Source organism: Lonchura striata, chromosome 5, assembly GCF_050655825.1.
Source record: "Lonchura striata isolate lonStrDom1 chromosome 5, ASM5065582v1, whole genome shotgun sequence".
Classification (NCBI taxonomy): Eukaryota; Metazoa; Chordata; class Aves; order Passeriformes; family Estrildidae; genus Lonchura; species Lonchura striata.
Genome location: NC_140707.1, coordinates 58,905,233 through 58,928,099, shown reverse-complemented (window position 1 = coordinate 58,928,099; position 22,867 = coordinate 58,905,233). Strand labels below are relative to the sequence as shown.

The following is a 22,867-nucleotide window of genomic DNA, read 5'->3' as shown; positions in this document are numbered from 1 at the left end:
AATTCCCCTGCACCCTGATGACGCGCCACGGTTCGCCTTCTCGGTTCCCTCCATCAACCGAGAAGCCCCAATGGAGAGATACCACTGGAAAGTACTTCCTCAGGGCATGAAGAACAGCCCAAGTATTTGCCAGTGGTACGTCTCTTCATTGCTGTCCCCTGTGCGTGCAGCCACCGAGGGCGTGATCATCCAACATTATATGGATGATATTCTAATTTGTGCCCCCAACGGCGATTTACTTACACACGCGCTTGAACTGACAACCAATGCGTTGGTTGCTGTAGGGTTCGAGCTGCGAGAAGATAAGATTCAAAAGATGCCACCCTGGAAGTACCTGGGCTTGGAAATAAACAAGCGGACCATTGTTCCGCAAAAATTGGCTATCAAGAATTCAATTCGAAATCTAGCAGACGTACAGCAGCTGTGTGGGTCTTTAAACTGGGTGAGACCCTGGTTAGGTATTAACAACGAAGACCTAGCCCCCCTTTTCAATTTATTGAAAGGGGGGGACGAGCCTAGTTCTCCCAGGGAACTCACCCCAGAGGCCAGAGCTGCGCTGCAGAGGGTCCAGGAGGCGATGTCTGCCAGGCAGGCCCACAGGTGTGATCCGGGCCTGCCCTTCAAATTCATCATACTGGGCAGACTGCCGCACCTCCATGGAGTCATTTTCCAGTGGACAGACACCCTGGAGAAGGGCAAGGATCATGACAAAAGGGACCCACTCTCCATCATAGAGTGGGTATTCCTGAGTCACTCCAGATCCAAAAGAATGACGCAGCCACAAGAGCTGGTGGCGGAATTAATCCGCAAAGCCAGAATGCGGATTCGGGAGTTGGCAGGGTGTGACTTCGAATGCATTCACATTCCTTTACAATTGGAATCGGGCCACTTTACAAAGGCAATGTTGGAACACCTACTGCAATCAAACGAATCGTTGCAGTTTGCACTAGACAGCTACACCGGGAAAATTTCCATTTTGAGACCGGCCCACAAAATTTTCAATTCGGATGTTCAATTCGCATTATCAACAAAGCAAATTCAGAGTAAGAAACCCTTAAAGGCTCTGACAGTTTTTACGGACGCGTCTGGAGGGTCCCACAAGTCAGTAGTGACTTGGAAAGATCCTCAAACTCAGCGGTGGGAGGCAGATGTTGTTGAGGTGGAAGGATCCCCTCAGGTAGCTGAGTTGGCCGCAGTCGTCAGAGCTTTTGAGCGGTTCTCTGAACCTTTTAATTTGGTTACTGATTCGGCCTACGTAGCAGGTGTAGTGTCTAGGGCACAGGATGCCATCCTGCAGGGTGTTTCCAACGATGCCCTCAATAGGTTGCTCTCCAAATTAATAAAACTAGTCTCCCACCGAGAGCAACCATTCTATGTGATGCATATCAGGTCACACACCGACCTGCCGGGGTTCTTGGCCGAGGGCAATCGGCGTGCCGATTCCCTCGCTGCCGCCCCCGCACAGCTGACGCCACTCCCAGACAAATTCCAACAAGCTAAGATCAGCCACCAGCTCTACCATCAGAATGCGCCTGGTCTGGTCCGGCAGTTCCACCTAACCCGGGACCAGGCCAAGGCCATTGTGGCCACATGCCCGTCCTGTAAGTCGCTCCCACTACCATCGGTGAGCGCAGGGGCTAATCCCAGGGGTCTGAGGTCCTGTGAGGTGTGGCAGATGGACGTCACTCACATCCCTTCCTTCGGGAAGATGAAGTACGTCCACGTCTCCGTGGATACTTTCTCCGGAGCAGTTTTCGCCTCTGCCCACACAGGGGAGAAGGCCAAAGATGTAGAAAAACATTTAATACAGGCCTTCTCTATGCTGGGCGTCCCAAAACAAATCAAAACTGATAACGCCCCCGGGTACACCTCCAGGGAGCTCGCAGGCTTCCTACAGCAATGGGGAATAGAACATAAAACTGGCATCGCCTATTCCCCATCAGGTCAAGCCGTGGTGGAGAGGACTCATCAGAACATCAAAAGGATGCTAAAACAACAACACTCAGCATCAAAAAATGAGTCCCCCCAGGTTCAACTATCGCGGGCCCTTTTCACCTTAAATTTCCTTAATTGTTCTTTTGAATGCCTCAACCCTCCCATCGTGAGGCATTTCAACTCCTCAGAACAGAGCCAGGTCAGGGAAAGGCCGCCAGTTCTCATCAAAGATCCTGAGACCTGGCGGCAGGAGGGACCCTATGACTTAGTCACCTGGGGACGGGGATACGCTTGCGTATCCACGCCCTCAGGCCTGAGATGGGTCCCTTCCAAGTTCGTCCGGCCGTATGTCCCCAAGCTCCAGAAACACGAGCCAGATAGTCCTCAGGTTGGGCACGCCGCCCTCCGGCGGCGGAGAAGGTCCCTTTCCCCCATTCCCAAGGCTCCCGAGCCCCTCTCATCTAGTCTCCCCTTACCTCTCCGTGGCTCCGCAGAGTCCCTATTCCTTTACCATATAGACCTCCCCAAATTTGATTATTAATTTGTGTCTTAGTTGTTCCCCAGACACGCACTCCGCCAAAAGATCACCCGGAACGATGTCATCCCTGAGCCTCATCCTTCTCGGCCTCACCATCGCCTTGAGACCCCTGCCAGCCTGGATTGTACCACAGCCGCCAGCAAATGTTTGGACCACCCTTGCCAAATCCCTTAATCAAGACCATTTATGCTTGTCAACCACTTCCGCTGCCAATCCCTTTCTGTCCTGTCTCGTGGGGATCCCATACCCTATAGTTAAGTTTCCTTTCACCCTCCCTTTAAACACCTCCGCCCTCCGCATAAAAAATGACACCAATCCCTTTATCTCCCAACCCCTAGAACCACCAGATGCGTGGAGGGCGTGGGTCAGAACCTTCCCAGTTATGGCCAAAGAGCCCGAAGAACTCGAACTACTCGGCTCTTCCCTTGCCTATACCTGCTTCCGTTTCCTTGATTATAACCCATATGTCCATCCCAAAAGAATAATCAAACAAACAATCACAGAATACCAGGATAAAAATTGGTGCAAAAGGGTGATCTATATCTCAGACTTTTCAACCCCTGACAACAAGCCCCATTCCCTTCCTAAAAGTGTGTTTTTAATTTGTGGAAATCGGGCTTGGGCAGGCATCCCCCCTCACCTAGTCGGAGGGCCATGCGCATTCGGGCAGTTGAGCTTGTTTACTCCCAATAAAACCCATATAGCGCATTGGAAACAGCTAAATCAGACAGGTCAATTGGCTCGCCAAAAGAGGGATACTGGGCTCACAGATTGGGACGAAAACTGTAATGATGAGGTCACCCATTGGGCAAAAGCAAAGAGCGTTGCTACCATTGCATTTTTACCATGGATAGGAATCGCTCAAGCATTCAATGAATTGGCCGGCCTTGAATGCTGGCTAGCTAAGCAAGCCAACCTTACATCAACTGCCTTAAGCAACCTCCTAACAGATGAGGAAGTCACGAGACAGGCAACCCTTCAAAACCGAGCCGCAATCGATTTTCTTCTGTTATTACATAATCATAAGTGTGAAGAATTTGCTGGCCTCTGTTGTATGAATTTAAGTTCCAGAGCTGAAGATGTCCGCACCTCCATCAGCAAGATGCAGGACATGATCCATCATTTAAAAAAGGAATCCGCAGGATGGTTGGACTCTCTTTTAGAAGGATGGGGTCTTTCCGGGTGGATCAAATCCATCATGCAAACTGGATTGATGCTGCTGTTGGGACTCGTCGCCCTTGTCATCGGCTTTGGCGTGATTAAAAGACTATTAATGAAAGCTATCAACACTACGATCAGTATTAATCACGCTACACTGGCCGAACCACACGAACTTGATCCCCTCAATGCTGCAGAGCCAAAAGAAGAAAATCTCTCCGACGGAGAAAGTGTATGGTTCGAAGACGAGACCATGAACTGTGACTCCCCAGTTTAAAGACTTGTTTTTACTCTCCTCCCGTTCTTTTCTTTTTAAACAAAAAAGGGGGAGATGTGGTAGTGCGTTTTCTTTATATATTTTATGTACGGTTTTATATAATTGTACCTCCCTAATGGTTTGTTCCTGTTTCCCCCTATTACCCAGTTGGTACATCCTTTTGTTCTGTTTTCCCGCCTGGTCCTCCCTTCCCGCCTTTCCAGTACCCATCCATCAACCTGGAAAGTGCTGAGTCACTCCCCTATCCCCTCCCAGGTGCCTTGTCCGTCACTCGGTGTTCCTTCCCCTCTATCCAGAAACTTCTCCTCAGGGCACCGGGTGATTGGACGAGGGCCTGGGGCCACTCCCATGCCCCTTCCCCATTGGACCAGGCCGGATCACCCCATCCCGGAGCCACTCCCTTCCCTGTCCCCCATTGGTTCTCCCCTCATGATCCACCCCGCCCACAACCCATAAAAGGTTCATGTTAAGCCCAGCCCAGGGTTCCAGTTGGCTGGCACCTCTTCCCTGCGTTTGGCCCCGTTGGCCTTCAATAAAGAAGATTCAGCCCCCAACTGGATCCGCCTTTCCTTGCAACTGACGAGGCTTGCCAGCGCCTTCCCGTGAACCCACAAGGCACCCTCCAAACCCTACTACGGAGCAGCGGGGGGTGCCTCCACTGCCCACTCTCGCCCCAAGGAGAGCTAGCCGGGGCTAGAGAGATCAAGGGTCTGGGGCGGGAGCGCGGCAGAGTTTCATGACCTCTCTGGGCAACCTTTGCCACTGTTTGACCACCCTTACAATTAAAAAAAAAAAAAAAAATCCTGTGTTCCGTTTGAATTCGATGTGGCTTAACTTGTGCCCATGTTCCCCTTTTACTGAGCACTACCGAGAAGAGTCTGACTCCCTTGCCTTCATTCCTTTGCATCAGGTGTTTAGATGCACTGGTAAGATCACAGAATCACAGAAAGGGTCAGGTTGAAGGGATCACAGTGGGTCATCTGCCCCCTGCTCAAGCAAGGTTTTCCTGGTGCACATGGCACAGGATTGTTTCCAAATGGATTCCCCCTGAGCCTCTCTTTTAACAGTTCTAGCTGTCCCAGCCTTCCTTCATATGGAGGGTGCTCTAATCCCTGAATCATCTTTGTGGCCCTTGGCTTGGCTCACGGTAAGTCCATGTCTGTTGTGTACACAGAAGCCCAAAACTGGGCACAATTCTGAATGCACCATGCAGGCAAATCTAGCTCCTCTCCAGATCTGAACCTTCACACTAATTTTCTTTTTCAGTCCTCAGTCCCTTGGTACAGCTTCCAGCAAGTGTGCAAAGTGCAGCTTTTGCACACCTTTCCATCAGAAGTATGAGTGAAGCTATCAGGTTCATGATGCCAACAAGAATTCACAAGCTGATTCCTGCAACTCAAATCAATCTCATGTTCTGTGAAAGGAGCTTTGTTACCAACCTCACTTCCTTCTGAAAGCTGCCAAATGCTCCCTATTTGATTGATAATCCGTGTAAATTTCCTGTGTACTTCATGGGGAAAAAACCCATATTAATTTCTTGCTGGAGCTACTGTGTTCTTATAACAGTATTGATCAGTCATTTACACTGATTCAAATAAGCCCAGTTAATATTTTTACTAATAATTTGATTGCTATAACCAGACACAGCAAGAGCAGGTTAACTGGAGCTTAAAACTGGAGTCAGAGATGGAAGATTTGTTCACTCCTTCTTACCTGAATTCCTGTCCTGAAGGAGTGAATCAAGGTCAGTACATGGACACATTCCAGAGTTAGTGAAATCTACAAAAGAGATACTTGTACCGTTTTTACAATTTCTTCTGCAAGAGTCCTGTAGAGAAATAGTAGATTTATTAAAAACAAAAAAACAAAAAAACCAAAAAACCCAAAAAACAAAACCAAAAACAAGCAAACAAACGAACAAGAAGGTGGGGGGGATTTTTGTGGTAATTGGGAGTGGGGCTGCAGCCAAGCCTCCTACCCAATGGGTACAGCTGTGGGAAGCAGTTGAACAGCACTGAATGCCAAAAGCCATGGAGTGCCTCCATTGGGGGGTATGGTAGGAGGAAGGCTCAACAGAGTTCTGTTGTGTGTTTGCAATAATACTGTAGCAAATGAAAACACTAAAGCAAGCTTCTTTTGTTTTGGGGTTTATTTTTTTTTTTTTTCTTAATAGACAAACTGATAGGAAATGAGTTTCCTATGGGACAGAGCCAGGAGGAATGGACTTCATATAAGATTTTCCACACTATTTGTCTTGGTTTGACAAGACAGGAGTCTGTGAAGGAGGGCAAAAGCCTCCTGTGCAATGGAGAAGGTAAACTCCCTCCCTCCGAATTACCAGGATTTTTAAATGAAAAGGCTCTCAGGCAAAGATATGGGAATGGGAGTAACAATTCTTTACTAGGAGAAACTAAATAACAATTTAAAAAGGCAAATGCAATTGGTACAAACAGAACTAGTGATAAAGTCCACAACCTGACACCCTGAGGAGTCGGGCTGTTGGTAGCAGTCCAGTTGAAATGACAGCTGCTCGTCTTGCAGTGGCTGATGAATTGCAGCTGAAGTGGTGATCTTTAGAAGGGTATAGTTTTCTCTGAAGATCTGGTGGCAGTTGGGCCGGTCTTCCTCTGGGAATCCAGCAAAGGGGCCACTTCACTGGGAATTCCGCCGAAAAAGCTGCTTCTCTGGGAGTCCCGCAAAGAGAGAGAGAGCTGCCCTGTCTCCCCAGAAGGTACCACTTTATATCATAAAAGAGTGCTTGGCTTCCCCCTCTGGGTGGAGCATCTCACAGTGGGATGGTGTAACGTTACCAGGCCTGCAGTGAGTCAGTCAATGTCCCATTAACAAACGATTACCTCTTCGGAGCAAACCATCGTTCTTGGAAGAGGTAATAAACCTACCCAACCTCCAACAAATAGAATACAAGCTTATCTTACAAAGCAGGACACTATTTCATAGCTATCCAGTTAAGAACAGGCATCAAGCTACAGCAAAGGTCACCAGGTAATTTTCCTTTGCCACACATGCTTCTCATTCCATTAAACCACGTCAAAGTAATGCAGTGAATATTACACTGGCTTGCCAAACTGCATTAACCACAGTGGTTTCTCTCCAAGACTTTAAGGTGACGTCTCTTGGAATAATAGTTGCATGAGGCTTTTGGGAAATATGACCAAGTGTTTGCATCTTTGCAAAAGTTTGAATCCTTCAGCCATCCTGAAGCAGGAAATATGAACAATATTCATACACACCCTAATATTAACATTAAATCATATTAGATATTCAAAAGGTACAAGAACAGGTTATTAAGTGAAATTCAGTATCTCACCACTAACAAGTAAGATTGAGGTTTCCTAAAAGTGAAAAAAAAAAAAAAAATCAACATTTTGAGTATGATCTCAGACAGTCCTGGGTTTATAATCATTGCAAGGATCTGTCTCATCTATCTTTTAATTTTACATAGTGCAATGTTGTAAGGAGTAGAAACAACTCACTCTGACATTCCTGTGTAAACAACACTGGGCATTATGGGAAGACCAGAAAAGTGTGGCAGTCTCTTTCAGAGCCCCAAGAACAAAGGCCCATTTCAGTTTATATGGAATTTCAAGGAAGCCAGCGTATTTTATGACAAGCCATGTCCTAGTTACAAATTTCTCAGTTATTTTCACTATTTGGAGCAGGGGAATTATCGCATCTTCCATTCTTTCATTTGATTTCAGCCGAATCCCTGGAAAGGTGTGTGTCACACTATCTACATTTTATGTTGACATCCTCCTGTGAAAAATGTCAGGTGTGATGGGCAGATTTTGCTGGCTTGCACAAATCTTCTTTTTATATGTAATGGAAGTTTTTCTTGATTCCTATCTGCACTGCTCTTATGTGGCGAGTTTAGAACCCTCGGGCTATTCTAGTCAAAATCTAGGAGCTCTATATCCCAGTAACAGACTCTGTACCAATACTACCATATTGTCCTGCTAAAACACCTCAATTTCAGGTGGGAAAAGAATTCAAGTGTTCACTTGGGCCAGTTGTTGAAACTTCAAGCAGTCTCCTGTTTGCTTACTGTCAATAGCAGCATCTATTGCATTGGCAGCAGCATTAAAACTGCAGTATCTTCTGCATCAACTCATTTCAGATAACCTGTGAGAGTGATGACCATCATCTCCAAGTCAAGCTGCATCTGAACCTCAGCCTGACTCTCAACATTTCTGCAGCCTGTGACCCCAGTCCCATATTCATCAACCACTGAAAGAATCAAGCAGGACCAAGCAGTAAAATCACAGCCTAACTTCAGTGAAATCTGCAGAAGGAAATATTTTTTCTTTCTGTTTCTAGAAACGAGACACATGGAACCAGCATTTTCTTAATTACAATGAAGAACTTGTGAACTTCAGTAGTTTTGCAGCTGGAATTTTTGTCCCACAAAAATCACAATACTGAGTATCTGGTAATGATAGTGGAAAAAAAAAAAAAGGCTCCAACAAGAAATTAAGTTATATGGAAAGATCTGGGCTTTTTTAATTAAACAAAAAAAAAAAAAAAAAAAAAGGCATTTGCAAGTAACTAGTCCAGCTTAGTCCAGCTTCTAAAGCAGATTGATTTAATTTTAAAAATATGGGTGGAGGATTGCTTTTAAAATTGACACCTGTACATGCCAGTATAATTTTCTTTTTGTTCATGTCATTTTTAAAACATGTTCTCATTATACCATTTTCCTGCTTTATATCACACTGGTATTACTGAACCTTGAAATGTAAATCTTTGGGGGCCCTTAGCAGTGATATGCTGGTTCTTTTTATATATTACATTATTACTGTTATTTATTTTCACAAATGACACAAAGAACTCTTCATTCATGTCATGATGACTCCATTCTCTGGAAGAAAATAATACCTGACACAAGTCATCATCACAGCTCCTGGCAGTTTCTTAGTTGTGACTTATTAAGGACTATTCTGTCAAAAAGCCAAGTTTCTTTTCTTTGAAAGAAAGCCCAAAATTACAGAATAAAGTAGCTTGGAGGAGCTAACAAGCATAGTACAGTAAATAAAATCAGTCTTGCTTAAATATAGTAAATAGCAGTGACTGAAAGTCGTATTTTAGAATACACTTATTATAAGAAACTACTCAGATAATGAAAGTAAAACTAAAAATCTAATAATATAATTTTCATCATTTATGCAGTTTGTTTGTTTTTTACATTTAATTCTGCTTGGAATATGAAACCAGTTGGCTCTTTTTCCTTGGCTGTCATACTTCTGATTGTCAGACACTTGCCAAGGATGCAGTGACTGGGTTTTGGACACCTCTGGGGAAATGGTGAAATCCTGTTTTTTCAGCAAAGGGGTGAGCGGAGGAATTCTAGAGAACATGTGTGGAATTTGGTCAGATCAGAGCCTGCCCACACGAGTGACAGGCAGCAAAGAGCACATACCAGGTTATGCTACAGAGGTCTGGGTCACACAGTGAATCTTCAAAAGCAATTATTTTCCTGGAGCTAAAATGGAGATAAAATGAAATTGAGGCTTTGTGATGGCTGTTTATCTGAAGGCATCATCCAAAAGACTCAGCTTGTGTATGTTTGTGTGCTTGGGAAGGAAGAGGTTTTCCTTCAGATATCTTTTTGGAGTGATTTTCCAGGGTTGTGACAGCACTAATGACTAGAGCCTGTCAAAAAAGCAAATATAGCGATACCACGCTGCAATATCATTTCCTCCCTTGTCCCTCCATGGGCATCTCTGACGAAGTTCCTCAGCTCTGATCTGGGCAACACACTGGAGGTAAAGCTACCAAAGCAAAGATCATAAGGACCAAGTGCTTTAGGAACTTGTCATTTACTCTTGCTTCTCCTGTCTTTTAAGGACTCCACATTCCACAGTGGAGTCCCTGCAGCTGCAGAATTCAACATCTGCAGCAACATTCACACCTTGCATGCAGAGTTCATGGTCACCACAATAGGGAAGGCTTAGAAGAATAGTATGGTTCAGTTCTGGTGCTGCAAGGTCTTAATTATATCTTTCTAGGTAGGATTTATACTCACAGCTCCTGCCTCCCACAGGAATACCCCAATGACATGGCTGTCATCTACTTTGAGGTAGATGCTTTACCAGACAAACTCTTAGATAAGGGCTGTGCCTCCAAGGAAAAATTTCCAATTTTAGGCCAGTTTGTCACCCTCCAGGTCTGATGCAATGAAGTATGAATTATTTGAAGTGCCTTGAGTAATTCCAACAGGAAAATTGAGGAATGCTTCTGCTTTGCAATAGACTAGTTTTGTAGGTGGTGCTTTGGGTTTGAATATATCTGCCTGAGGAAATAATTTAACTTTTGGATTCCTTGACAGAGATAACCACTACTGCAGGGAGAACCACTACTGCAGAGACAACATGCAACTGCTTACTCTTTCTGTAGATGCATTTCATAGAAAACAGCAGCAGCTGCTATTGAACACACATAGCTGGTCCCTTAGTATAGGTCTCAGGTCACTTGCTAGGTTTTATCAGGACAGAACCAAGGGCTGGCTCCTGCATTTGGGCCACAAGAACCCCCTGCAGCTCCAGGCCAGTCCTTCTTTCCTGCAGGGCTCTGTGTGAGGGCTCCAGCTCCCTCCTGTGCCAGGGCCACTTGCTCCAGCTGGCGCTGCCACCAAGGCTTCACTGAGCACCACTGCCGTCTCTGGGCCTGCAGGGTGCTCCGACTGCCAAGATGGCAGAGACATCAAAGATTAAGAAGAAGCAGCCCCTTGGGATGGCCAGAAGGTTGAGCAGCAATCATGGGCCAAGCCTCTTCTCCTGCCTAGAGGCAATTTCTCATGAGGCGGTGCCTGAGCATTCTCAGAGATGGGAAGGACATGAGAGAGCAAATGCCAGCAAAGACTTTGAGCAGGGACGTGGGACGTGTGGGTTGGACAGTCGGAAGAACTTTTGCCCAGAGAGGGGCAAAATAAGATGGGAACAGGCTGCCTGGGGCAGTGGTGGGGTCCCCATTGGGGGAGGGCTCAAGGAAAGAGCGGGCGTGGCCCTCAGGGCTCTGCTGGGGTTGCCATGTTGGGGATGGATCCTCCCAGGGCACTTGATTCCACAGTTCTGTGACATCACAGCCTCTGGGGCTGGCAGGGTGGCGTGGAACTGTCCCCAGCCTGTCGCTGCGGTGCCCAGAGAACGCCCAGTAGCCAGTGTGGAGACACAGCCAGAGTGGTGCTGAGGTGACGGCTCCCGCCACAGCAGCACCATGGCTGGTGACGGCCCCTGGTTGCCTCTGAGCATCTGCGTGCTGTTCATACTGGCCCTGCCCCTCAACCCTTCCAGCTACCCTGAGGGGGACAAGGGCACCGTGGCCTCGCTCCCTGAGGAAAGGGAGCAGCCAGCCACCAGCCCTGAGACGACCCCCTGGTGGGTCCCGGTGGTGGCAGAGGCCGTGGTGGCCACCGTCGTGCAGCTGCTGCTGACGGCGATTGTGGACTGCCTCGGCAGCAGGCTGAAGAGCTGGTGGGGAGAGGTGAGGGAAGGGTGTCAGGCAGCTGGAATGGGGGCAGGGGTAAGCATGAAAGAAGGCCTTGAATCAAGCCTGCGTCGGGTGAGGCCTGAGAGCCGCCATGGAGGGGAAAAGCTGGTCAGATCCCAAGGGTCCTGGCCCTCTTGGCAGTACTTTGCCCAAGGCCCCAAGGCAGAGGGGGACTTGCAGCCCAGGGAGGGAATCAGGGCTGGGGGCTGAGCCCCAGGGACACCAAGCTGAGCTGCTCAGAGCTCTTCTCCCTGCAGCCTCAGCCCTGGGCAGCCTGGCCAGGCCAGAGTGTCTCCTGGGGCGTCCCAAGTGATGGCCAGATGGCTCATCGCCACACTCTCCCCGTTCTGTGTCTTGCAGGAGAAGAGCCAGAGCCCCCCGGTCTGCGCAGGGCAGCGCTGCTGCCAGGGACGCAGCTGCAGCAAGGAGCTGCTGCAGCTGCTGAGGCAGCACGATGCCCTGCTGCGGCTGTGCCTGCGCCTCAGCTCTCCAGAGAGGCGCCGGCAGAAGACCACAGCCAAATGGGGACTGTGGAAGAAGAGGCGGCTGCACTTCTCCCCCCAGCTCTGAGGTCCCCAGCTCTAGCTCGCCTCTCGGCTGGCAGAGCAGAGCTGGGGCATGTATGTTTTTAGGTGTAGGTTTTAGTTAGGATCCCCTTTGTTAGCTATAGCTCCCCTTAGGATAGCCATAAGTTCCCCAAAACCTTTTTCCCAAGATGAAGTTTTTCTTAGCTTTCTAGTTCTAAGATATTATCAAGTTCGTTTAGGTCTTAGGTTGTCCCCATGTAGATTTCCCACCGCATAGTTTTAGATTTTTGGAGTATTAAATTTGAATAAAGTTCATCTGTTTTTTCACTTTGTTGTTTTATTTTCTGGATATTCCATCCCCGTAGGGGCAGATTGACTGATGATCATACCCGGTAGCTCCAGCCAAGCTGGAATGGGAAGCGTGAGTGTCCCAGCAGGGATTGAGGGCATGTGGAAAGAAAAGGGGGTGGGCAGTATCCACCTGCCTACATCTCTCATGGAAGCTTTGCTTGGATCCCTGCGTGCCTTATGCTGGGGGCCCCAAAAGAGTGCCCTGGGCTAAGAAAAGAATCCCTGTTTGTAAAACAGGGATTGTACCATGTGTTTGTGATCTTCTGTACCCAGGTTCTGAAGCTTCTGAGTACTGAAGCACTTGTGTGCATCAGCAGAGGTAGGAACTAGGTACCTTTGAGATGCCGTGCATAGGGTGGAGCAGCACACTTTGGGCTCCTGGCATTCCACTGGCAGCACTGCAAGGAGAAAAGAGGCAAAGTGATTGTTGGATGCAAATGTACACAGGATGACAGGGCATGTACCAGCTGAATTTAAAGAGCAACTGAATAAAGGTTTTGAATCACAGAATGGTTGAAGTTTGGAGCAGCCTCTTGATATCATCTAGTCCAACCCCTCTGCTCAAGCAAGGTCATTTGGAACCAATTGCCCAGCACAGTGTCCAGCTGGGTTTCAAAGATCTCCATAAATGGAGTTTCATGACCTCTCTGGGCAACCTTTGCCACTGTTTGACCACCCTTACAATTAAAAAAAAAAAAAATCCTGTTTTCCGTTTGAATTCGATGTGGCTTAACTTGTGCCCATGTTCCCCTTTTACTGAGCACTACCGAGAAGAGTCTGACTCCCTTGCCTTCATTCCTTTCCATCAGGTGTTTAGATGCACTGGTAAGATCACAGAATCACAGAAAGGGTCAGGTTGAAGGGATCACAGTGGGTCATCTGCCCCCTGCTCAAGCAAGGTTTTCCTGGAGCACATGGCACAGGATTGTTTCCAAATGGATTCCCCCTGAGCCTCTCTTTTAACAGTTCTAGCTGTCCCAGCCTTCCTTCATATGGAGGGTGCTCTAATCCCTGAATCATCTTTGTGGCCCTTGGCTGGGCTCACGGTAAGTCCATGTCTGTTGTGTACACAGAAGCCCAAAACTGGGCACAATTCTGAATGCACCATGCAGGCAAATCTAGCTCCTCTCCAGATCTGAACCTTCACACTTATTTTCTTTTTCAGTCCTCAGTCCCTTGGTACAGCTTCCAGCAAGTGTGCAAAGTGCAGCGTTTGCACACCTTTCCATCAGAAGTATGAGTGAAGCTATCAGGTTCATGATGCCAACAAGAATTCACAAGCTGATTCCTGCAACTCAAATCAATCTCATGTTCTGTGAAAGGAGCTTTGTTACCAACCTCACTTCCTTCTGAAAGCTGCCAAATGCTCCCTATTTGATTGATAATCCGTGTAAATTTCCTGTGTACTTCATGGGGAAAAAACCCATATTAATTTCTTGCTGGAGCTACTGTGTTCTTATAACAGTATTGATCAGTCATTTACACTGATTCAAATAAGCCCAGTTAATATTTTTACTAATAATTTGATTGCTATAACCAGACACAGCAAGAGCAGGTTAACTGGAGCTTAAAACTGGAGTCAGAGATGGAAGATTTGTTCACTCCTTCTTACCTGAATTCCTGTCCTGAAGGAGTGAATCAAGGTCAGTACATGGACACATTCCAGAGTTAGTGAAATCTACAAAAGAGATACTTGTACCATTTTTACAATTTCTTCTGCAAGAGTCCTGTAGAGAAATAGTCGATTTATTAAAAAAAAACAAAAAAAACAAAAAAACCAAAAAACCCGAAAAACAAAACCAAAAACAAGCAAACAAACAAACAAAAAGGTGGGGGGGGATTTTTGTGGTAATTGGGAGTGGGGCTGCAGCCAAGCCTCCTACCCAATGGGTACAGCTGTGAGAAGCAGGTGAACAGCACTGAAAGCCAAGAGCCATGGAGTGCCTCCATTGGGGGCTATGGTAGGAGGAAGGCTCGACAGAGTTCTGTTGTGTGTTTGCAATAATACTGTAGCAAATGAAAACACTAAAGCAAGCTTCTTTTGTTTTGGGGTTTATTTTTTTTTTTTTTTCTTAATAGACAAACTGATAGGAAATGAGTTTCCTATGGGACAGAGCCAGGAGGAATGGACTTCATATAAGATTTTCCACACTATTTGTCTTGGTTTGACAAGACAGGAGTCTGTGAAGGAGGGCAAAAGCCTCCTGTGCAATGGAGAAGGTAAACTCCCTCCCTCCGAATTACCAGGATTTTTAAATGAAAAGGCTCTCAGGCAAAGATATGGGAATGGGAGTAACAATTCTTTACTAGGAGAAACTAAATAACAATTTAAAAAGGCAAATGCAATTGGTACAAACAGAACTAGTGATAAAGTCCACAACCTGACACCCTGAGGAGTCGGGCTGTTGGTAGCAGTCCAGTTGAAATGACAGCTGCTCGTCTTGCAGTGGCTGATGAATTGCAGTTGAAGTGGTGCTCTTTAGAAGGGTATAGTTTTCTCTGAAGATCTGGTGGCAGTTGGGCCGGTCTTCCTCTGGGAATCCAGCAAAGGGGCCACTTCACTGGGAATCCCGCCAAAGGAGCTGCTTCTCTGGGAATCCCGGCAAAGGAGCCGCTTCTCTGGGAATCCTGCCGAAGGAGCTGCTTCTCTGGGAATCCCGCAAAGAGAGAGAGAGCTGCCCTGTCTCCCCAGAAGGTACCACTTTATATCATAAAAGAGTGCTTGGCTTCCCCCTCTGGGTGGAGCATCTCACAGTGGGATGGTGTAACGTTACCAGGCCTGCAGTGAGTCAGTCAATGTCCCATTAACAAACGATTACCTCTTCGGAGCAAACCATCGTTCTTGGAAGAGGTAATAAACCTACCCAACCTCCAACAAATAGAATACAAGCTTATCTTACAAAGCAGGACACTATTTCATAGCTATCCAGTTAAGAACAGGCATCAAGCTACAGCAAAGGTCACCAGGTAATTTTCCTTTGCCACACATGCTTCTCATTCCATTAAACCACGTCAAAGTAATGCAGTGAATATTACACTGGCTTGCCAAACTGCATTAACCACAGTGGTTTCTCTCCAAGACTTTAAGGTGACGTCTCTTGGAATAATAGTTGCATGAGGCTTTTGGGAAATATGACCAAGTGTTTGCATCTTTGCAAAAGTTTGAATCCTTCAGCCATCCTGAAGCAGGAAATATGAACAATATTCATACACACCCTAATATTAACATTAAATCATATTAGATATTCAAAAGGTACAAGAACAGGTTATTAAGTGAAATTCAGTATCTCACCACTAACAAGTAAGATTGAGGTTTCCTAAAAGTGAAAAAAAAAAAAAAAAATCAACATTTTGAGTATGATCTCAGACAGTCCTGGGTTTATAATCATTGCAAGGATCTGTCTCATCTATCTTTTAATTTTACATAGTGCAATGTTGTAAGGAGTAGAAACAACTCACTCTGACATTCCTGTGTAAACAACACTGGGCATTATGGGAAGACCAGAAAAGTGTGGCAGTCTCTTTCAGAGCCCCAAGAACAAAGGCCCATTTCAGTTTATATGGAATTTCAAGGAAGCCAGCGTATTTTATGACAAGCCATGTCCTAGTTACAAATTTCTCAGTTATTTTCACTATTTGGAGCAGGGGAATTATCGCATCTTCCATTCTTTCATTTGATTTCAGCCGAATCCCTGGAAAGGTGTGTGTCACACTATCTACATTTTATGTTGACATCCTCCTGTGAAAAATGTCAGGTGTGATGGGCAGATTTTGCTGGCTTGCACAAATCTTCTTTTTATATGTAATGGAAGTTTTTCTTGATTCCTATCTGCACTGCTCTTATGTGGCGAGTTTAGAACCCTCGGGCTATTCTAGTCAAAATCTAGGAGCTCTATATCCCAGTAACAGACTCTGTACCAATACTACCATATTGTCCTGCTAAAACACCTCAATTTCAGGTGGGAAAAGAATTCAAGTGTTCACTTGGGCCAGTTGTTGAAACTTCAAGCAGTCTCCTGTTTGCTTACTGTCAATAGCAGCATCTATTGCATTGGCAGCAGCATTAAAACTGCAGTATCTTCTGCATCAACTCATTTCAGATAACCTGTGAGAGTGATGACCATCATCTCCAAGTCAAGCTGCATCTGAACCTCAGCCTGACTCTCAACATTTCTGCAGCCTGTGACCCCAGTCCCATATTCATCAACCACTGAAAGAATCAAGCAGGACCAAGCAGTAAAATCACAGCCTAACTTCAGTGAAATCTGCAGAAGGAAATATTTTTTCTTTCTGTTTCTAGAAACGAGACACATGGAACCAGCATTTTCTTAATTACAATGAAGAACTTGTGAACTTCAGTAGTTTTGCAGCTGGAATTTTTGTCCCACAAAAATCACAATACTGAGTATCTGGTAATGATAGTGGAAAAAAAAAAAAAAGGCTCCAACAAGAAATTAAGTTATATGGAAAGATCTGGGCTTTTTTAATTAAACAAAAAAAAAAAAAAAAAAAAAAGGCATTTGCAAGTAACTAGTCCAGCTTAGTCCAGCTTCTAAAGCAGATTGATTTAATTTTAAAAATATGGGTGGAGGATTGCTTTTAAAATTGACACCTGTACATGCCAGTATAATTTTCTTTTTGTTCATGTCATTTTTAAAACATGTTCTCATTATACCATTTTCCTGCTTTATATCACACTGGTATTACTGAACCTTGAAATGTAAATCTTTGGGGGCCCTTAGCAGTGATATGCTGGTTCTTTTTATATATTACATTATTACTGTTATTTATTTTCACAAATGACACAAAGAACTCTTCATTCATGTCATGATGACTCCATTCTCTGGAAGAAAATAATACCTGACACAAGTCATCATCACAGCTCCTGGCAGTTTCTTAGTTGTGACTTATTAAGGACTATTCTGTCAAAAAGCCAAGTTTCTTTTCTTTGAAAGAAAGCCCAAAATTACAGAATAAAGTAGCTTGGAGGAGCTAACAAGCATAGTACAGTAAATAAAATCAGTCTTGCTTAAATATAGTAAATAGCAGTGACTGAAAGTCGTATTTTAGAATACACTTATTATAAGAAACTACTCAGATAATGAAAGTAAAACTAAAAATCTAATAATATAATTTTCATCATTTATGCAGTTTGTTTGTTTTTTACATTTAATTCTGCTTGGAATATGAAACCAGTTGGCTCTTTTTCCTTGGCTGTCATACTTCTGATTGTCAGACACTTGCCAAGGATGCAGTGACTGGGTTTTGGACACCTCTGGGGAAATGGTGAAATCCTGTTTTTTCAGCAAAGGGGTGAGCGGAGGAATTCTAGAGAACATGTGTGGAATTTGGTCAGATCAGAGCCTGCCCACACGAGTGACAGGCAGCAAAGAGCACATACCAGGTTATGCTACAGAGGTCTGGGTCACACAGTGAATCTTCAAAAGCAATTATTTTCCTGGAGCTAAAATGGAGATAAAATGAAATTGAGGCTTTGTGATGGCTGTTTATCTGAAGGCATCATCCAAAAGACTCAGCTTGTGTATGTTTGTGTGCTTGGGAAGGAAGAGGTTTTCCTTCAGATATCTTTTTGGAGTGATTTTCCAGGGTTGTGACAGCACTAATGACTAGAGCCTGTCAAAAAAGCAAATATAGCGATACCACGCTGCAATATCATTTCCTCCCTTGTCCCTCCATGGGCATCTCTGACGAAGTTCCTCAGCTCTGATCTGGGCAACACACTGGAGGTAAAGCTACCAAAGCAAAGATCATAAGGACCAAGTGCTTTAGGAACTTGTCATTTACTCTTGCTTCTCCTGTCTTTTAAGGACTCCACATTCCACAGTGGAGTCCCTGCAGCTGCAGAATTCAACATCTGCAGCAACATTCACACCTTGCATGCAGAGTTCATGGTCACCACAATAGGGAAGGCTTAGAAGAATAGTATGGTTCAGTTCTGGTGCTGCAAGGTCTTAATTATATCTTTCTAGGTAGGATTTATACTCACAGCTCCTGCCTCCCACAGGAATACCCCAATGACATGGCTGTCATCTACTTTGAGGTAGATGCTTTACCAGACAAACTCTTAGATAAGGGCTGTGCCTCCAAGGAAAAATTTCCAATTTTAGGCCAGTTTGTCACCCTCCAGGTCTGATGCAATGAAGTATGAATTATTTGAAGTGCCTTGAGTAATTCCAACAGGAAAATTGAGGAATGCTTCTGCTTTGCAATAGACTAGTTTTGTAGGTGGTGCTTTGGGTTTGAATATATCTGCCTGAGGAAATAATTTAACTTTTGGATTCCTTGACAGAGATAACCACTACTGCAGGGAGAACCACTACTGCAGAGACAACATGCAACTGCTTACTCTTTCTGTAGATGCATTTCATAGAAAACAGCAGCAGCTGCTATTGAACACACATAGCTGGTCCCTTAGTATAGGTCTCAGGTCACTTGCTAGGTTTTATCAGGACAGAACCAAGGGCTGGCTCCTGCATTTGGGCCACAAGAACCCCCTGCAGCTCCAGGCCAGTCCTTCTTTCCTGCAGGGCTCTGTGTGAGGGCTCCAGCTCCCTCCTGTGCCAGGGCCACTTGCTCCAGCTGGCGCTGCCACCAAGGCTTCACTGAGCACCACTGCCGTCTCTGGGCCTGCAGGGTGCTCCGACTGCCAAGATGGCAGAGACATCAAAGATTAAGAAGAAGCAGCCCCTTGGGATGGCCAGAAGGTTGAGCAGCAATCATGGGCCAAGCCTCTTCTCCTGCCTAGAGGCAATTTCTCATGAGGCGGTGCCTGAGCATTCTCAGAGATGGGAAGGACATGAGAGAGCAAATGCCAGCAAAGACTTTGAGCAGGGACGTGGGACGTGTGGGTTGGACAGTCGGAAGAACTTTTGCCCAGAGAGGGGCAAAATAAGATGGGAACAGGCTGCCTGGGGCAGTGGTGGGGTCCCCATTGGGGGAGGGCTCAAGGAAAGAGCGGGCGTGGCCCTCAGGGCTCTGCTGGGGTTGCCATGTTGGGGATGGATCCTCCCAGGGCACTTGATTCCACAGTTCTGTGACATCACAGCCTCTGGGGCTGGCAGGGTGGCGTGGAACTGTCCCCAGCCTGTCGCTGCGGTGCCCAGAGAACGCCCAGTAGCCAGTGTGGAGACACAGCCAGAGTGGTGCTGAGGTGACGGCTCCCGCCACAGCAGCACCATGGCTGGTGACGGCCCCTGGTTGCCTCTGAGCATCTGCGTGCTGTTCATACTGGCCCTGCCCCTCAACCCTTCCAGCTACCCTGAGGGGGACAAGGGCACCGTGGCCTCGCTCCCTGAGGAAAGGGAGCAGCCAGCCACCAGCCCTGAGACGACCCCCTGGTGGGTCCCGGTGGTGGCAGAGGCCGTGGTGGCCACCGTCGTGCAGCTGCTGCTGACGGCGATTGTGGACTGCCTCGGCAGCAGGCTGAAGAGCTGGTGGGGAGAGGTGAGGGAAGGGTGTCAGGCAGCTGGAATGGGGGCAGGGGTAAGCATGAAAGAAGGCCTTGAATCAAGCCTGCGTCGGGTGAGGCCTGAGAGCCGCCATGGAGGGGAAAAGCTGGTCAGATCCCAAGGGTCCTGGCCCTCTTGGCAGTACTTTGCCCAAGGCCCCAAGGCAGAGGGGGACTTGCAGCCCAGGGAGGGAATCAGGGCTGGGGGCTGAGCCCCAGGGACACCAAGCTGAGCTGCTCAGAGCTCTTCTCCCTGCAGCCTCAGCCCTGGGCAGCCTGGCCAGGCCAGAGTGTCTCCTGGGGCGTCCCAAGTGATGGCCAGATGGCTCATCGCCACACTCTCCCCGTTCTGTGTCTTGCAGGAGAAGAGCCAGAGCCCCCCGGTCTGCGCAGGGCAGCGCTGCTGCCAGGGACGCAGCTGCAGCAAGGAGCTGCTGCAGCTGCTGAGGCAGCACGATGCCCTGCTGCGGCTGTGCCTGCGCCTCAGCTCTCCAGAGAGGCGCCGGCAGAAGACCACAGCCAAATGGGGACTGTGGAAGAAGAGGCGGCTGCACTTCTCCCCCCAGCTCTGAGGTCCCCAGCTCTAGCTCGCCTCTCGGCTGGCAGAGCAGAGCTGGGGCATGTATGTTTTTAGGTGTAGGTTTTAGTTAGGATCCCCTTTGTTAGCTATAGCTCCCCTTAGGATAGCCATAAGTTCCCCAAAACCTTTTTCCCAAGATGAAGTTTTTCTTAGCTTTCTAGTTCTAAGATATTATCAAGTTCGTTTAGGTCTTAGGTTGTCCCCATGTAGATTTCCCACCGCATAGTTTTAGATTTTTGGAGTATTAAATTTGAATAAAGTTCATCTGTTTTTTCACTTTGTTGTTTTATTTTCTGGATATTCCATCCCCGTAGGGGCAGATTGACTGATGATCATACCCGGTAGCTCCAGCCAAGCTGGAATGGGAAGCGTGAGTGTCCCAGCAGGGATTGAGGGCATGTGGAAAGAAAAGGGGGTGGGCAGTATCCACCTGCCTACATCTCTCATGGAAGCTTTGCTTGGATCCCTGCGTGCCTTATGCTGGGGGCCCCAAAAGAGTGCCCTGGGCTAAGAAAAGAATCCCTGTTTGTAAAACAGGGATTGTACCATGTGTTTGTGATCTTCTGTACCCAGGTTCTGAAGCTTCTGAGTACTGAAGCACTTGTGTGCATCAGCAGAGGTAGGAACTAGGTACCTTTGAGATGCCGTGCATAGGGTGGAGCAGCACACTTTGGGCTCCTGGCATTCCACTGGCAGCACTGCAAGGAGAAAAGAGGCAAAGTGATTGTTGGATGCAAATGTACACAGGATGACAGGGCATGTACCAGCTGAATTTAAAGAGCAACTGAATAAAGGTTTTGAATCACAGAATGGTTGAAGTTTGGAGCAGCCTCTTGATATCATCTAGTCCAACCCCTCTGCTCAAGCAAGGTCATTTGGAACCAATTGCCCAGCACAGTGTCCAGCTGGGTTTCAAAGATCTCCATAAATGGAGTTTCATGACCTCTCTGGGCAACCTTTGCCACTGTTTGACCACCCTTACAATTAAAAAAAAAAAAAATCCTGTTTTCCGTTTGAATTCGATGTGGCTTAACTTGTGCCCATGTTCCCCTTTTACTGAGCACTACCGAGAAGAGTCTGACTCCCTTGCCTTCATTCCTTTCCATCAGGTGTTTAGATGCACTGGTAAGATCACAGAATCACAGAAAGGGTCAGGTTGAAGGGATCACAGTGGGTCATCTGCCCCCTGCTCAAGCAAGGTTTTCCTGGAGCACATGGCACAGGATTGTTTCCAAATGGATTCCCCCTGAGCCTCTCTTTTAACAGTTCTAGCTGTCCCAGCCTTCCTTCATATGGAGGGTGCTCTAATCCCTGAATCATCTTTGTGGCCCTTGGCTGGGCTCACGGTAAGTCCATGTCTGTTGTGTACACAGAAGCCCAAAACTGGGCACAATTCTGAATGCACCATGCAGGCAAATCTAGCTCCTCTCCAGATCTGAACCTTCACACTTATTTTCTTTTTCAGTCCTCAGTCCCTTGGTACAGCTTCCAGCAAGTGTGCAAAGTGCAGCGTTTGCACACCTTTCCATCAGAAGTATGAGTGAAGCTATCAGGTTCATGATGCCAACAAGAATTCACAAGCTGATTCCTGCAACTCAAATCAATCTCATGTTCTGTGAAAGGAGCTTTGTTACCAACCTCACTTCCTTCTGAAAGCTGCCAAATGCTCCCTATTTGATTGATAATCCGTGTAAATTTCCTGTGTACTTCATGGGGAAAAAACCCATATTAATTTCTTGCTGGAGCTACTGTGTTCTTATAACAGTATTGATCAGTCATTTACACTGATTCAAATAAGCCCAGTTAATATTTTTACTAATAATTTGATTGCTATAACCAGACACAGCAAGAGCAGGTTAACTGGAGCTTAAAACTGGAGTCAGAGATGGAAGATTTGTTCACTCCTTCTTACCTGAATTCCTGTCCTGAAGGAGTGAATCAAGGTCAGTACATGGACACATTCCAGAGTTAGTGAAATCTACAAAAGAGATACTTGTACCATTTTTACAATTTCTTCTGCAAGAGTCCTGTAGAGAAATAGTCGATTTATTAAAAAAAAACAAAAAAAACAAAAAAACCAAAAAACCCGAAAAACAAAACCAAAAACAAGCAAACAAACAAACAAAAAGGTGGGGGGGGATTTTTGTGGTAATTGGGAGTGGGGCTGCAGCCAAGCCTCCTACCCAATGGGTACAGCTGTGAGAAGCAGGTGAACAGCACTGAAAGCCAAGAGCCATGGAGTGCCTCCATTGGGGGCTATGGTAGGAGGAAGGCTCGACAGAGTTCTGTTGTGTGTTTGCAATAATACTGTAGCAAATGAAAACACTAAAGCAAGCTTCTTTTGTTTTGGGGTTTATTTTTTTTTTTTTTTCTTAATAGACAAACTGATAGGAAATGAGTTTCCTATGGGACAGAGCCAGGAGGAATGGACTTCATATAAGATTTTCCACACTATTTGTCTTGGTTTGACAAGACAGGAGTCTGTGAAGGAGGGCAAAAGCCTCCTGTGCAATGGAGAAGGTAAACTCCC

The 22,867-nt window shown here is 46.4% G+C and overlaps 1 protein-coding gene across 1 annotated transcript in view; it reads right to left on the bottom strand.

Moving 5' to 3' along the window:
* Positions 1-14,570: 14,570 nt before the first annotated feature.
* Positions 14,571-22,867, bottom strand: part of PPP4R4 (protein phosphatase 4 regulatory subunit 4) — a 79,662-nt gene continuing 71,365 nt past the window's right edge. Inside the window, exon 25 of the transcript XR_014955739.1 lies at positions 14,571-15,158. The gene's annotated coding sequence lies outside the window, so the exon portion shown is untranslated. The remainder of the gene's footprint in view (positions 15,159-22,867) is intronic.